The 12,710-nt window shown below is 44.9% G+C and overlaps 1 protein-coding gene across 1 annotated transcript in view; it reads left to right on the plus strand.

Moving 5' to 3' along the window:
• Positions 1-12,710, plus strand: part of TMEM135 (transmembrane protein 135) — a 323,990-nt gene that overhangs the window by 255,641 nt on the left and 55,639 nt on the right. The window lies entirely within an intron of this gene.

Raw genomic sequence — 12,710 nt, forward strand, 5'->3', positions numbered from 1 at the left:
GTTGTCTCCCAGTTCGATTTGGATTCGGTGATTCGGTCTCTGAATCAGGCCAAATCTTCTCTGAATCATATCAGTGACCGAAGCTTTGCACACCCCTACTAGCCTTGCAGGGGATATGAGAACCATACTAGGGATGTTGTCATTGCCTAAACCAGGACTGAACAAGCTGCCCTGAAGGACATGGGCCTCTAAACTATAATGAACCCATAGAAGCTGTCTTAGCCACCGCTTGGGAATCAGATTAGTATGCTTCCTGCCTGGTGGAGACAAATGGATCTTGCTGGTAATATGCTCTGCACCCCATTCAATAAGGCTTCCTATAACCCTCCAAGCATCTTGGTCTAACAGTCTTGGAATAGCTTATAGTTGATTCAAAGGAACTTCCAAGGTTTATTCTTCCAGATTAAAGTCAGGGAGGAAAAGGTAGCAACAATATCACATAACCTTCTTTAAAAGCCCAAACTCATCATGGGCATGCTTCAGACTGGATCCTAGCCCAAGTATGTCCCTCATAGAGATGCACAGGGATCCTATCTCTTTGCTTATAATCCTCGACCTCAACGTAACTCTGGCAGGGCACTATTGGTGCCTGCTACTTTAAGGGCTGAGCCAAACAGCCAGTAGGTGCTTGATTGCAGCAGCCTATATAAACAGAGGCAGATTGCTGCTGACAGGCCAGGCAGAAACATTGGCTGGCTAAACTGCTAAATGGAACATCTTCATGTAGGAGCAGGAGACTCTTGGTCCTGGGCATGACCTAAAACTGCACCCTGCCAGGAGTGGGTGGCCTGGTGGGGCTCCCAGTGGTGCCGGAGGCTCCAGAAAAATACCAGACCACTTACCACCATGGTGGAAGGTGGGTCAGGGCACCTTAATAATCTTTAGACCCCACAACACTGTGGGTAGCAGTTGGGGCCAGGTATGGCTACAGCCACCTGAGCCCCCACCAAGGAGGGAAACCCTGTAGCCCCAGTGAGGGGGTGGAAGATGTGAAGCCCCAGTAAGGGTAGGCCCCAGTGAAGGGGTAGAGATGTGGAGCCCCAGTGAGGGGGAAACCAGAGGATGTGAATGTGTGCCCAGTGTATGTGTGAGTTGGTGTAGAGTTGCCCCGAGAAGGGCCAGGGCAAGTTTGGCCCCAGTCAGGTAATAGGCTGGCAACTACCCTGGTGAGGGTCGTGGGAGAGGCCCAAAAGACGGTATGTCTGCAACCCAAGGTGTGCACTAGATAAAGCCTATGGCCGAAGGGGCCCGCTCCGGGAGGGAGCAAGGCGGTATAAGTTGTCGATGTGTGAAAAAGACCCTGTGAGAGGGGGTGCAGCATGAGAGGCCCTAGTGAGAGGAGGGCAGTATGTATGTGTATGAGGCCTGACAACAAGGGCTAAACTTGGTCCGGCTGTAGGCCAGGAGTATCTGTGTCATCTGGATGCCTTCTGCGAGGCTTGGGCTGCAGTGTAAGGGAGGATTGGAGCTGCAGAGAGCATCCCTGGCATCGGGGCAAGAACAGTCAGCCTCCCACCTAATGAGAACCAATTATGAAACAACAAGGTGTGTCAGGCGAGTGAGGCGGGCAGTTAGCCCAGAAACAGGTGGCCTGGCCAATGGTAGACCAGCCCCTAGATAGCCCCCTGTTACAGTAACCTTTAACACTATTGTTAATGAGCTGTTTCTGCCTTTGATAAAGTTTGTACCAGAAACTGATGTTGGGTTCCTGCTGGCTCTGGAATCTTACCAGATGTATTATTAAAATTACAATGGACATGTGCCTCCTGGCCCTTATGGTCCTCGCATGGGGGTCTCAAAGGAGATAGTTGTATAACTTTTCCATGTATATAAGGAAAAGGTACATACACAGAGAGAGAAGTAGGAGAGAGATGGGTGTTACATGTGTCAGAAGACTCTTGCATAATTTAGAGAAATGGGAGGTGAGGTGACATGAAGTCAATATTAATAGCAGCGGTCTTTGCTACAATAGTATGTCTCAGGCCATTACCATTATGTTTTTCCATGCATTTTTCTCCCATTCCATTGGATGAAGAGTTGAGGCTGCACCCAAGGAAGATTAATTCCCCCTGGTTCTTGTTGGAGCCTTTATTGTTCTTGGACAAAAAAAATGCAGTGACAAGAACCATGTGTTTGCTATCTTTGGCTGGCAAGGAAACTCTTTCCTTTCTTTTTGGGTGAGGGCTTTATCATTGTGTTGCATGCCTGTCACCTCCCTGTTAAACTACAGAAATCATTCTATTAAGGATGAATGTGACTATCACCAGGAAGCCTAAAATTATGTAGCATGCCCGTTAGTCAGCAAAAGCAGGTTTGAACACTATCCAGTCATATATTGTGAGTTCTTCTAACTGCCTAAACTTTTTCAGATTGAATTTAAGAATTTAGTCCTGAGGTACGAAGCATTTAATATTCCATTCTTCAGCTATTTCAAAGGCCACCTGTCTAACTAGTAACTTCCAAGACTGCTGCATCCCACAAGAATGCCTCAGGTGGATTTACCCAAGATATGACCCTTTGGTATTGAGTTTTGTCAGCTGCAAGACCTCACTGTTGAACACCTTTCCAAAGGATACTGGCCAGAACCCTTGGATGACAACAAGCAGATATAAGGAAGTCCATTCTTTAAGCAAGGACTTGCAACAGTAATAACATTTTAAAAAATAATCCATGCTTGGGTACACTGCAGGAGAGGAAGAGAAGAATGCAAGAAAGGAGGAAAGAATATCCCAGAGGGGAGCAATTGCTTGGGCTGGAGGGCCACTTAAGGAGTTTTGGTGAACTGTTGAGGGCTAGGGGCGAGGGGGTGCTGACCCAGTCGCAGTCCCTCATCATGGCTGTTTACACTGCCAGGCAGGGAGATATCAATTGATCCTATGCAGCCCCAGGCGTGTCCACCCCATGCCCACTGCCAGGAGTACCAGACGGAATGGGTAGGGTCTCCATGGAGTCTGGCCTTGGACCCCCCGCAGGCGGGACACACTCAGGCAGGTGGATGGGATGAAACCATGGGTGGGCAGGGAGCAGCATCCATATGCAGGCGGGGTCAGGGCTGTGGCTGGGATCATGGACCGGTGACAGTGTGAGGTTGGGGCCCAAGACAGAGCCATGATCTGCTCCCCACATATCCCTGTGACGGGTGTCCGTTCCATGGAGACCCTGCCCACCCACCCTCTTCATCCAGTGCCCGTGGCAGTGTGTGTGGGGTGGACGGGCTAAGGTACCCCAGCAACAGGGCTGGGTCCAGCAACTGGTGGAGACGGTAGCAGCATCAGCCAGAAGGAGCTGCTGCTGCAGGGGCTGCCAGGAAGCTGAGTTCAGCTGCTGTGCTGCATTGCACCTCCCCGCGAGCAAATCGCCCCACTGCCTCACCATCTGGCCCCACGGAGTATACCTTTTGGCATGCCTGAGAGCTGCATGCTGGGACAGGGAGGGCTGTGCTTCATGTCAGGTGGCACCTCCATGCCTGGGGGAAGTGGGACCAGCCGCACACGCCATGGCTCGGGCTGCTCCCTGTGCCTGGGCTGGGCAGGGCCAAGGGACCCACCAAGGGCTGAATAGAATCACTTGGCAGATTGAATCTGGCCCATGGGCTGCATTTTGCCCACCCCTGGAATATACCTAAATGCATATTTTTTGTGAAAACCTGAAAGTTAGGGCATCCTCAATGATATTTTTATCTTTTAATGGTAATGTCTACCTAGGGAAAAACAGATAAATGACAATGGTAGGCAAGCTGTGTAAAGCTGCAAACTGCCTTACTTGAAGATGAACCAAGTCACCAAGAATATTCCGTCATTTATCTCTCTGTGACAGCAGTGATATATTTTCCTAGTCAACTCCAGAGACTTGGTTTGTTCTGTTTGTGGAGCTAAAAAGAGCTCTTAGCTTGGCTCTAGCTTTAGGCCTTTGATTTGTCAGAGAGTTTATCCAGGAATATTCAATAACATTACTTCCTGTGCGTCTGTGCCAGGTATCTGCCCTGCCAAGCAAGCTTACGTTTTTAACTTAATATATCAGAATTGGTTACTCAATATGCTGCGTTGTTTGGCATCATGTGTTTTACATCTCACTGAGTATCATGTTATGGCAGTTAAAAATAGGGGGAAAGTGGTGAGGGGAGCCAGCATAGGTTTAAAAGGGGACCTAGTGACCTGAGGTTAGTGAGGTTTGTGATTATCTGGTCTGTCAGCTATTTAATATTTAACCTTCCCTGTCTTCACCCTCTTCAGATGCCCAAATAAAACTCCCCAACACAATGCCATTTGTTTCCTTTACCCTGTTACAAGGGACCCACCAAGGGCTGAATAGAATCACTTGGCAGATTGAATCTGGCCCATGGGCTGCATTTTGCCCACCCCTGGAATATACCTAAATGCATATTTTTTGTGAAAACCTGAAAGTTAGGGCATCCTCAATGATATTTTTATCTTTTAATGGTAATGTCTACCTAGGGAAAAACAGATAAATGACAATGGTAGGCAAGCTGTGTAAAGCTGCAAACTGCCTTACTTGAAGATGAACCAAGTCACCAAGAATATTCCGTCATTTATCTCTCTGTGACAGCAGTGATATATTTTCCTAGTCAACTCCAGAGACTTGGTTTGTTCTGTTTGTGGAGCTAAAAAGAGCTCTTAGCTTGGCTCTAGCTTTAGGCCTTTGATTTGTCAGAGAGTTTATCCAGGAATATTCAATAACATTACTTCCTGTGCGTCTGTGCCAGGTATCTGCCCTGCCAAGCAAGCTTACGTTTTTAACTTAATATATCAGAATTGGTTACTCAATATGCTGCGTTGTTTGGCATCATGTGTTTTACATCTCACTGAGTATCATGTTATGGCAGTTAAAAATAGGGGGAAAGTGGTGAGGGGAGCCAGCATAGGTTTAAAAGGGGACCTAGTGACCTGAGGTTAGTGAGGTTTGTGATTATCTGGTCTGTCAGCTATTTAATATTTAACCTTCCCTGTCTTCACCCTCTTCAGATGCCCAAATAAAACTCCCCAACACAATGCCATTTGTTTCCTTTACCCTGTTACAGTACCTTATTATTATTAAGCTTATTCTTCTTTTTGAAATTGCAGAACTCATCAAGTCTTTAAAACCAAAGGGGGTGGGTCCAAAGTTAGGCTTGATGTGCATATTCAGATGCAATTATTTTAATTAGAGTTACTTTAGTGTTCAACTCATTTTAAAGCAGTCTTAGATTATAAGGCCAAAAAGGACTATTTCGATTGTCTGTTCTAACCTTATGTCTGACACAGCCATAGGACATTCCTTAATTAATTTGTCTTTGAACTGGAGCATATTTTTAGAAAACATCAAGTTAAAACATGTCTACACCCTGTCGGACTGTGGTAAGGGGTGCTGCTATGAAGACATGCTGGCCTATCAACATAACACCAGTAATGGTGTTGAGAGCACCCTGAGCATGTTAGAAAGCAGCCACAAGACATGTATGCAGCATAAATCTGAGCCCAGAGGTAAGGGCGCTTCTCTCAGTGACTGGGGAGGAAAGAGGGTGGATCTGGGTTCCAGTCTTCGCTACCACAGGTTGGAACCCAGTTTCTCTTCATTAAGTTTTAAAACAGCAGAAAAAAGCACAGCAGCAGAGAAGAGAACTGACCCAGAAGATTGCCCTCACCTCTTGGCAACAGAGACAGACCTCCTGCTTGTGCTGCTTCTGGCCCCAGCACTCTTGCAGTCTTGGTTGACCGGTGGCCCAGTCTGTGTATAGCGTGCGCCTCACCCAGACTGGTTGGTAACCCAGTGCTTAGGATACCCTTCTGGAAGGTGAGAGATATCAGTTTGAACCCCCACAGTTTGAGTTCTTCCACTTTCTAGGCAAAGTGTTTAGCTACTTGGCTAACACTGTGACTGCCCCTCTCAGCCATGTTCTTGTGTTCTTGATTGAGCATGGGTACTAGCTCAGTGCTCTCAGTATGCAGGAGAGATGTTCTGCACACACCTCACAGATTAGGTCCCTCCAAGGATTTAGGTGCAAAGATGTTCAGTTTTTTTAACCCTAAAAAGTCTTAGTTTAGGCCCCCAGATAACTTACATAGCCTACATTTTAGGTGATGATGTCAATTTTTGGCAAACAACTTGGGCACGTATGGATTCTCAGGTGCCCTAGCAGTTCAGCAGTATTTTTCTAAATTGTTTGCTAGAGCTTAGGTCAGTGGTTCTCAGTCAGGGTAGAGCTTACCCCTCCCCTCTGCAGTGCTCCCCTCTACTGTAGACCGTGCTGCTCTGCCAGTCAGTGGTTCTCAGCTGGGGCACTAGGTAGGACTACCACATTCACCTTCCATGGAGGCAAATCAGGAACCAGGTCTGGCTGGAGCCCATGCTCTTCCTGCATCCCTTGCAGGTCCAACCACATTGTTTCACTGGAGGAGCTGAATACAGGAACACCCAGGGCAAGTAAGACCCCATCCTCCTTCCTCACCTCATCACACGGGGGCACAGGAGAGTTTTGCTCTGGGTACAAAACTCATTAGTTATGCCTCTTCTCCTGTCTGCTTAGGATTTAATAGTTAACTCTAATACAGGCAGGTGCATGTTGCACCCTGGTTGAAAACCACTGTAGTAAACTGAGGCAATGCAGTAGTGGTTCTCAACCAGGCAAGTAGTGGTTCTCACCAATGTGAGAACCTTCACATTCAAAAACATTTTGGAGGAGTGCCCTGGCTCTAAAAAGGTTGATAGCTACTGGCATAGGTACTTGATTTTTGCCTAAAATGGTACTTGGATGCCTAAAGTCCTTTTTGGGGGAGATCTGGTTGTTAGATATTGGATTAAGCATGTGTGTTACCAAAGGGCCCCATCGACCAGCACATAGAAATGTTTTAATGCAGCATTGCCAGAAATAGAAAGCCACATAACAGAGTGTATATCTAGCAAGTTTTTCTGGCAAAATGCTAAAGAACCACAAAAGAATATTGCACGTACAACAAGACTTGGCTGGAAAAGTAACAGTTATTTAAAATGATGTTTCTCAGACTGAGAACTTCTCTCTGTGTTGGATAAAATAGGCATTTTCTAAGTTGCCTGTTTTAACTTCTATGTTCCATGCAAGGGAGCAGTAAGGAAACACAATACTTTCATTTTATCTCTCCAGTACTCTTTAGAAACATCCTATTTTGCAGGTCTGGAAAGGAGAGTTGTTCCTCCTCCAATCTTTTATTGAGTCTCTACTCTTTCTTCCAGAATGCAAAGCAATCAGTGCCTTTTCATTTTACTTTATAGCTCTATAAATAAATGGAATAAAGCAGATATTTTGCTCAGAATTTCTAACCGCAAATGTTAAAAAAACAAAGTCAACCCTTCTCTGCCAAAATCACGAAACAGACAAATTGTCAGGAGATTTTTCTAAAAAATAATAAATGTTGGGTTTTTTATTTGCTGTCTGGTTTCTGAGTTTTTAGGATGCACGCAAGTCTCATGTTCCTAGTTTGTTTGGTTTTTTTTCTGTTCCCCTGAAGGCTAGAACATATTTTTTCTTATTATTGTAAAATCTGATATTCTCATGTAAACCAGTGCATCCAGGAGTTGGGGTTTTAAAGCAAACACTAAAGACTCACAATAAAATTGTGGAAATTGGCAGTCCTGTTTGCTACCTTTTCTCTATAATAGCAGAACCTAACAAGGCTGTAGTTTTAAATGTTTTATTGATCCCTTAAAATTAAACAGTAGTTATCTACATGATTTAACTTTCCAGCTGTAAAATTTGAATTGGAAGATTGTTCTTATAAATTCTTTGTTCTGCCATTTTGTTTAATTCAGTTAATTAGTGTAAAGTAGTTCATGTTATAGACTTAATAAATCAACTGGAATTGTTTTCATTAGACTTTTCAGGATAGTTTCTGCAGCTTCCATTTGTGATTCTTCAATGTTTTATTTTCTGTTAAACTGCTGAATCCAACTTTTTGCTCGTGTTTTATTGTTAAAAGTCAGAATTGGGAAAATTACAATCTTTATGGTTCAGAAGCCACATTTATGTAACACTTGGATGTGAAATGGGCCAAAGTTCATCTAAGGTGACCCACTAGTTCCAGTTGCCTGTAAGTTCAGCCTTAGTACAACATACTTCAAAGTGTTATGGTTCTAGGCCAGGGGTCAGCAACCTATGGCCCATGAGCTGGATCCACCTTGCCAAGGCCTGGTCCAGCATAGGGGTTCAATAGCACAGAGCTGCATCATGCCATTTGTAGTGCTCCCCTCCACTGTAGAACCTGCTGCTCTGCCTGGCTTGCACTTACCCTCAGTGCAGAGGAGAGAGGGATCAATGGTAAGAGTAAGCACAGGCAACTGAGCAGTCCAGAAGGCAGAGACTTGTGGCCCATGGTAGAGGCTGAGTTGCAAAGGACAGCCAGTGACAGCTAAAGGTTGGTAACCCCTGTTCTAGGCTGTTATTGTGGCAAAAATATCTTAGAATTTGTTACCTTATGCTTCACTGTACAGTGCAATGAATATGGCACCTGTCACCAGCAGCACACTCAATTTAACTCTTCAAAAATAAAACTGAACTAGAACCAAACTTTGTCATTGAGTTCTCCAGTCATTCAGTTCAGCAGCTAACTTTGTGTTGGCGGAATGCTTTCCTCTACCACTTCGTTAATAATGTCCATGTCACCCCAGTTTTTAGTTTTCAAAATACTAGAGAAATAGGATACATGCAGATATTTTTATGCATATTGAAGTGGACAATTTAAGACTTGCTCTAAGGTAAAAACTCATGACTCCCAAGTTTCATTGTCAAAAGAGGCTGAGGCCATCAGGAACGTAGGTCTCACTAGAAGTCAGCGGTTCATGGTGTTTTAGAAAATGTTACCCCTAGTAATTTTATAATGTTAACATTATTTCTGTATAAATTTAAATACAGAATCTGAAGGATTGCTCAGGCCAATGTAGATTACATTCTTAATGCTCTTAAACTATCTCCCTGATACTCAGCCCCCCTCTACATGTTACAGGCATCATAGAGTTAACTGGTTGATTGTGCTTGAGACAAGCTACACGTGCAAAGTACTTGTCATACCATAAAAAGCTCCAACCAGCTATAAAGTTAGACCTCAAAAATGTGTACTAACTTGATAGCTAGTTGCTATTGAGCTTTAATTTGCATGTTTAAGTTCTCCCCTGTGGCAGGTTCTCCCCTGTGGCTAGGAGCCCTGTCAGCTCTCGGGGCTCCCAGCCACAGGGGTAGACTATGCCCAACTGGGAGTTCTGCAACTAAGGGGACTCATAGCCCCAAAGGCTGATAGCTCTAGGTCCTGGCTGTACCCCACTGCTGCCAGGGCCCAGAGTCCTGCAGCTGTACATGTCACATCTTTGCAGAGCACCTCTTGGTGCCGGGACCCAACTGGGTCCTGGCAGCCACGAGGGTGCAGCTAAAATCTTTCAGCCCCAGGTGTTTCCCGCTGCTGCAGGGATACATGGAGCATCCCTGCAGCTCGCAGCTCAGGACAGCTGAGGGGGCTCGACACAGGAGCTTGTTTTTTGCTGGTGCAGAGGGACCCAGGATTAGGCTCTGCCTTGCACTAGCAATAAGGTGTGATGGGATCTAATCTGCAATCCCACTATTGCTCCTCTTGTCATGCATGTGTTGCATGGCAGGAGGCCCGATTGTATGGATCACGCATTACCTGCATGTGTAGCAGGAGCTGCAGTATGGCAAAAGATTGGAATAGAAAAATCTTTCTGCCGGACGGTTGCTATCACTTCCTGGCATATGGTTATGTTAATTAAATGAGTTATGTAATGAGACAAATATGTCAGAATTGGTTTCAAAGCCATAAGCTTAGTTAGTGTGGAGATGAGATGGGAAAGCTGCTAGGATTTTTTTTAAAGTAGTTAAACTTTTTTTGAATTGGCTGTTGTGAAGATTTACAAGACCTTCTTTGATACAAACCTATCTAAGAAACCAAATTTGTTCCCTGATACTGGTAGAGAGGAACTAAATTTGGTCTTGCATATTCTCAGAAAAGGAATGGAAACTTATGTGTACAGTTGAGGGCCACTCATATATGATGACTTTTCTCTCGTAATAGGTACCAGGCTTTTACATTTCTACTGGGAGAATCAACACTCTCCTGATACAAACTAGCAGCATACAAGCTTTCATTCTGTGTCTTCTGGGGAAAACATGCACACTCTGGGAGAAAAGACTTCGAGATTGACACCGGCCCAGCTGGGTGACACAGGCAGCAATGGGAAGCTGAGTTTTGCGAGAGCTTCCCTGATACCAGTTCCTGGACCCACTGGCTTTTAAATGGCTGTCCAAGACACCTAGCTTGGCTGCACACAGCAGTTTGAAAGCTCGGGACTATTTATAGCCTACCTCCTTTGCATGCAAGAAAGACAGTAGATGCTCAGTGAATAGACTCCCTTAAAGGCAGGGGTGGCCCAGGGTGCAGCCCTCTGCTGCCTCCTAGTTAGAGAGCTCACCTATGTAGCTCTCCAACCAAGAGGTTGGAACCCAAGATATTTTCCTAGAGGTTTCTCTGAAATTTTTCCAGCTGGAAATAAATGCCTGTGTCCCCAGATCTTGCTCTAAATCCACTGTACTCTTTTGATAGGATATTAGTGTGTGTTCCTGGCATATGAATCACTATTTATCTCTGCTATCCCAAGCATTCTTCTACAGTTATTGCAACATTTTCCACCACCAACCCCCATCCTGAAGAGGAGCATCTTATATTCTCCTCTAAAACCAATAAACTTTAGAGTCTTTTAATCCAGTCTAATACGCTGTAGAATGATGCCCCAAGTTCTACTATATAGTGTGGTTTGTTTGAGAGATGGTGAGATAAAATTATGAGCACATGCGCTCACTTGTACTTTACGATTATCAGATCCTTTTCTACATAGAAGTACCATATTTATTTAAACGTAAGATGAGCCAACATTTAGCATGACCGTAAAATGTCTGGCCCATATTGGGCAAACATACTGATAGGAACCTGCAACAAGGCTAGGTTAATGAAGCCCATCTAAATAAGACATAGTACCCGGTCCTCCTCAGTGCCAGCTCTTTTTCAACTCCTAGTGAACACTGAATACATTTCAACTTCTTCTTCACTCCTATAGCTGAGTAGTACCTTTCTTTCCCATTTCCAATAATTCCTGTTTCTTCACTAGCCTTAAATGTCTGGCAAACATCATCAATCGCCTGTGTAAATGAGAAGCTCTGTCTCTCCCTCTCTCGGCCTATCACATATAACTGGTGTGGCCCTGACTTCTGTGGGGTGGGACTGGACCAAGCAGCCCCATACCTCATCTACATATAAATTTTTGGAGAGTCCCAGGACTTGTGACAAGAAATCCTGGGCTAATTAGCATGGGGAATCCTTGGGGAGTATATCTGGAGTGCTCACACATACTGAGCAGTACTGGGCTGTGGGGTCACCATGGCTTGAAGTGCTGGGGCCCACTCCAATGAACTATATGACAAATCATGAATCTTTTGGCCTTGGATTAATATCATGCATAGTTTATACTATGTATAAGAAGGTGCAAAAATACTGTTCAAAACTGTGTTTATGGCGTACTTGTGCTGAAACTTGCAGCAGTTTACCAAAGGGTAAAATGCAAGGTTTTCCTATACAGATTGGAGGGGGAGGCAGACAGCTGCTGCAGCCTTGAGTCTGGCTCAGGCCCAGAGTCAGACCCACAGTAGTCTCCTGCACCACCCGTCCACCCTTTTTCACCCTTGTTGTCCAATACAGCTCAGAGCCAGGGGGCAAGAAGGCTGCAGAGAGAACAAGTAAGGGTCAGAGGGCAACCTGACCCAGCCCCCAAGCTGCAGCAGTGGAAGAGAGATGAATTCAAGACGTACCTCCAGTAATGAGATTCTGTACCTGGAAAATTATAACAAATTTATACATTTTCCATATATAAAATCTAATTAGTAGAGGGTTGTCTTAAATTCAGGGTCAGCGTAGATTCAACTAAATACAGTAGTTTTACCAGTTTTCTTTATATCTTCCCCTGTTTTTATGTCCTTTGGTCTGGTGGCTCCTGTAGCCAAGCTGGGTCCAAACGTACTGGCACCTGCCTTTTCTTTGAATAAATTCAGCAAGGCTGAGAGGGGAACACTGGTGTGTGGGCACCTCAGTGTCTGCATATACATTGCCCAGGCTTTTCTGCCTTGGAGAGATCACTCCAGCTTCACTTCATCTTTGTGAGGATACTCAAGTGAGGATTCAACACAGGAGGCAGCAGTTGAGAGTTATAAATCCAGCTCATTTGATGACGAGGGGGACGCTATGGATTGCCTCTGCTGGTGGGAGAGATCTCATTGATCAGCTCTCGCCTGCCTAAAGCTGGGCAGTCCCCTACCTGGTCAGGTGCAGTTCGCCATGGTCTGCCTGCTCCAATGGGTGCTTGGAGCCAAGAGAAAACTTGAAAATCAGAAGCATAATTTCACCAGAACAAAAGAAAAAGAGAAAATCAATACTCCACATTTCAACATGAAATTTTAAGACCATGTTTACTGGCCTGACTGACAGTCTTGTGAACATTTCTGATGCTCGTATGACAGTCATGATAGATATAGAATTAAACCAGTTGAACATTGTCATAGCAGCACTGCAAAAAACGCCTGGCCTCAGGTGGCTTCTTAAGAAAAAATACTACACGTTCTTCTGGCAAGGGAAAATTCCTGAAGATATACGTGAGCAGTCTTCTTGAAATGGTCAAAAATCAATCGA

Source organism: Alligator sinensis, unplaced genomic scaffold, assembly GCF_000455745.1.
Source record: "Alligator sinensis unplaced genomic scaffold, ASM45574v1 scaffold523_3, whole genome shotgun sequence".
Classification (NCBI taxonomy): Eukaryota; Metazoa; Chordata; order Crocodylia; family Alligatoridae; genus Alligator; species Alligator sinensis.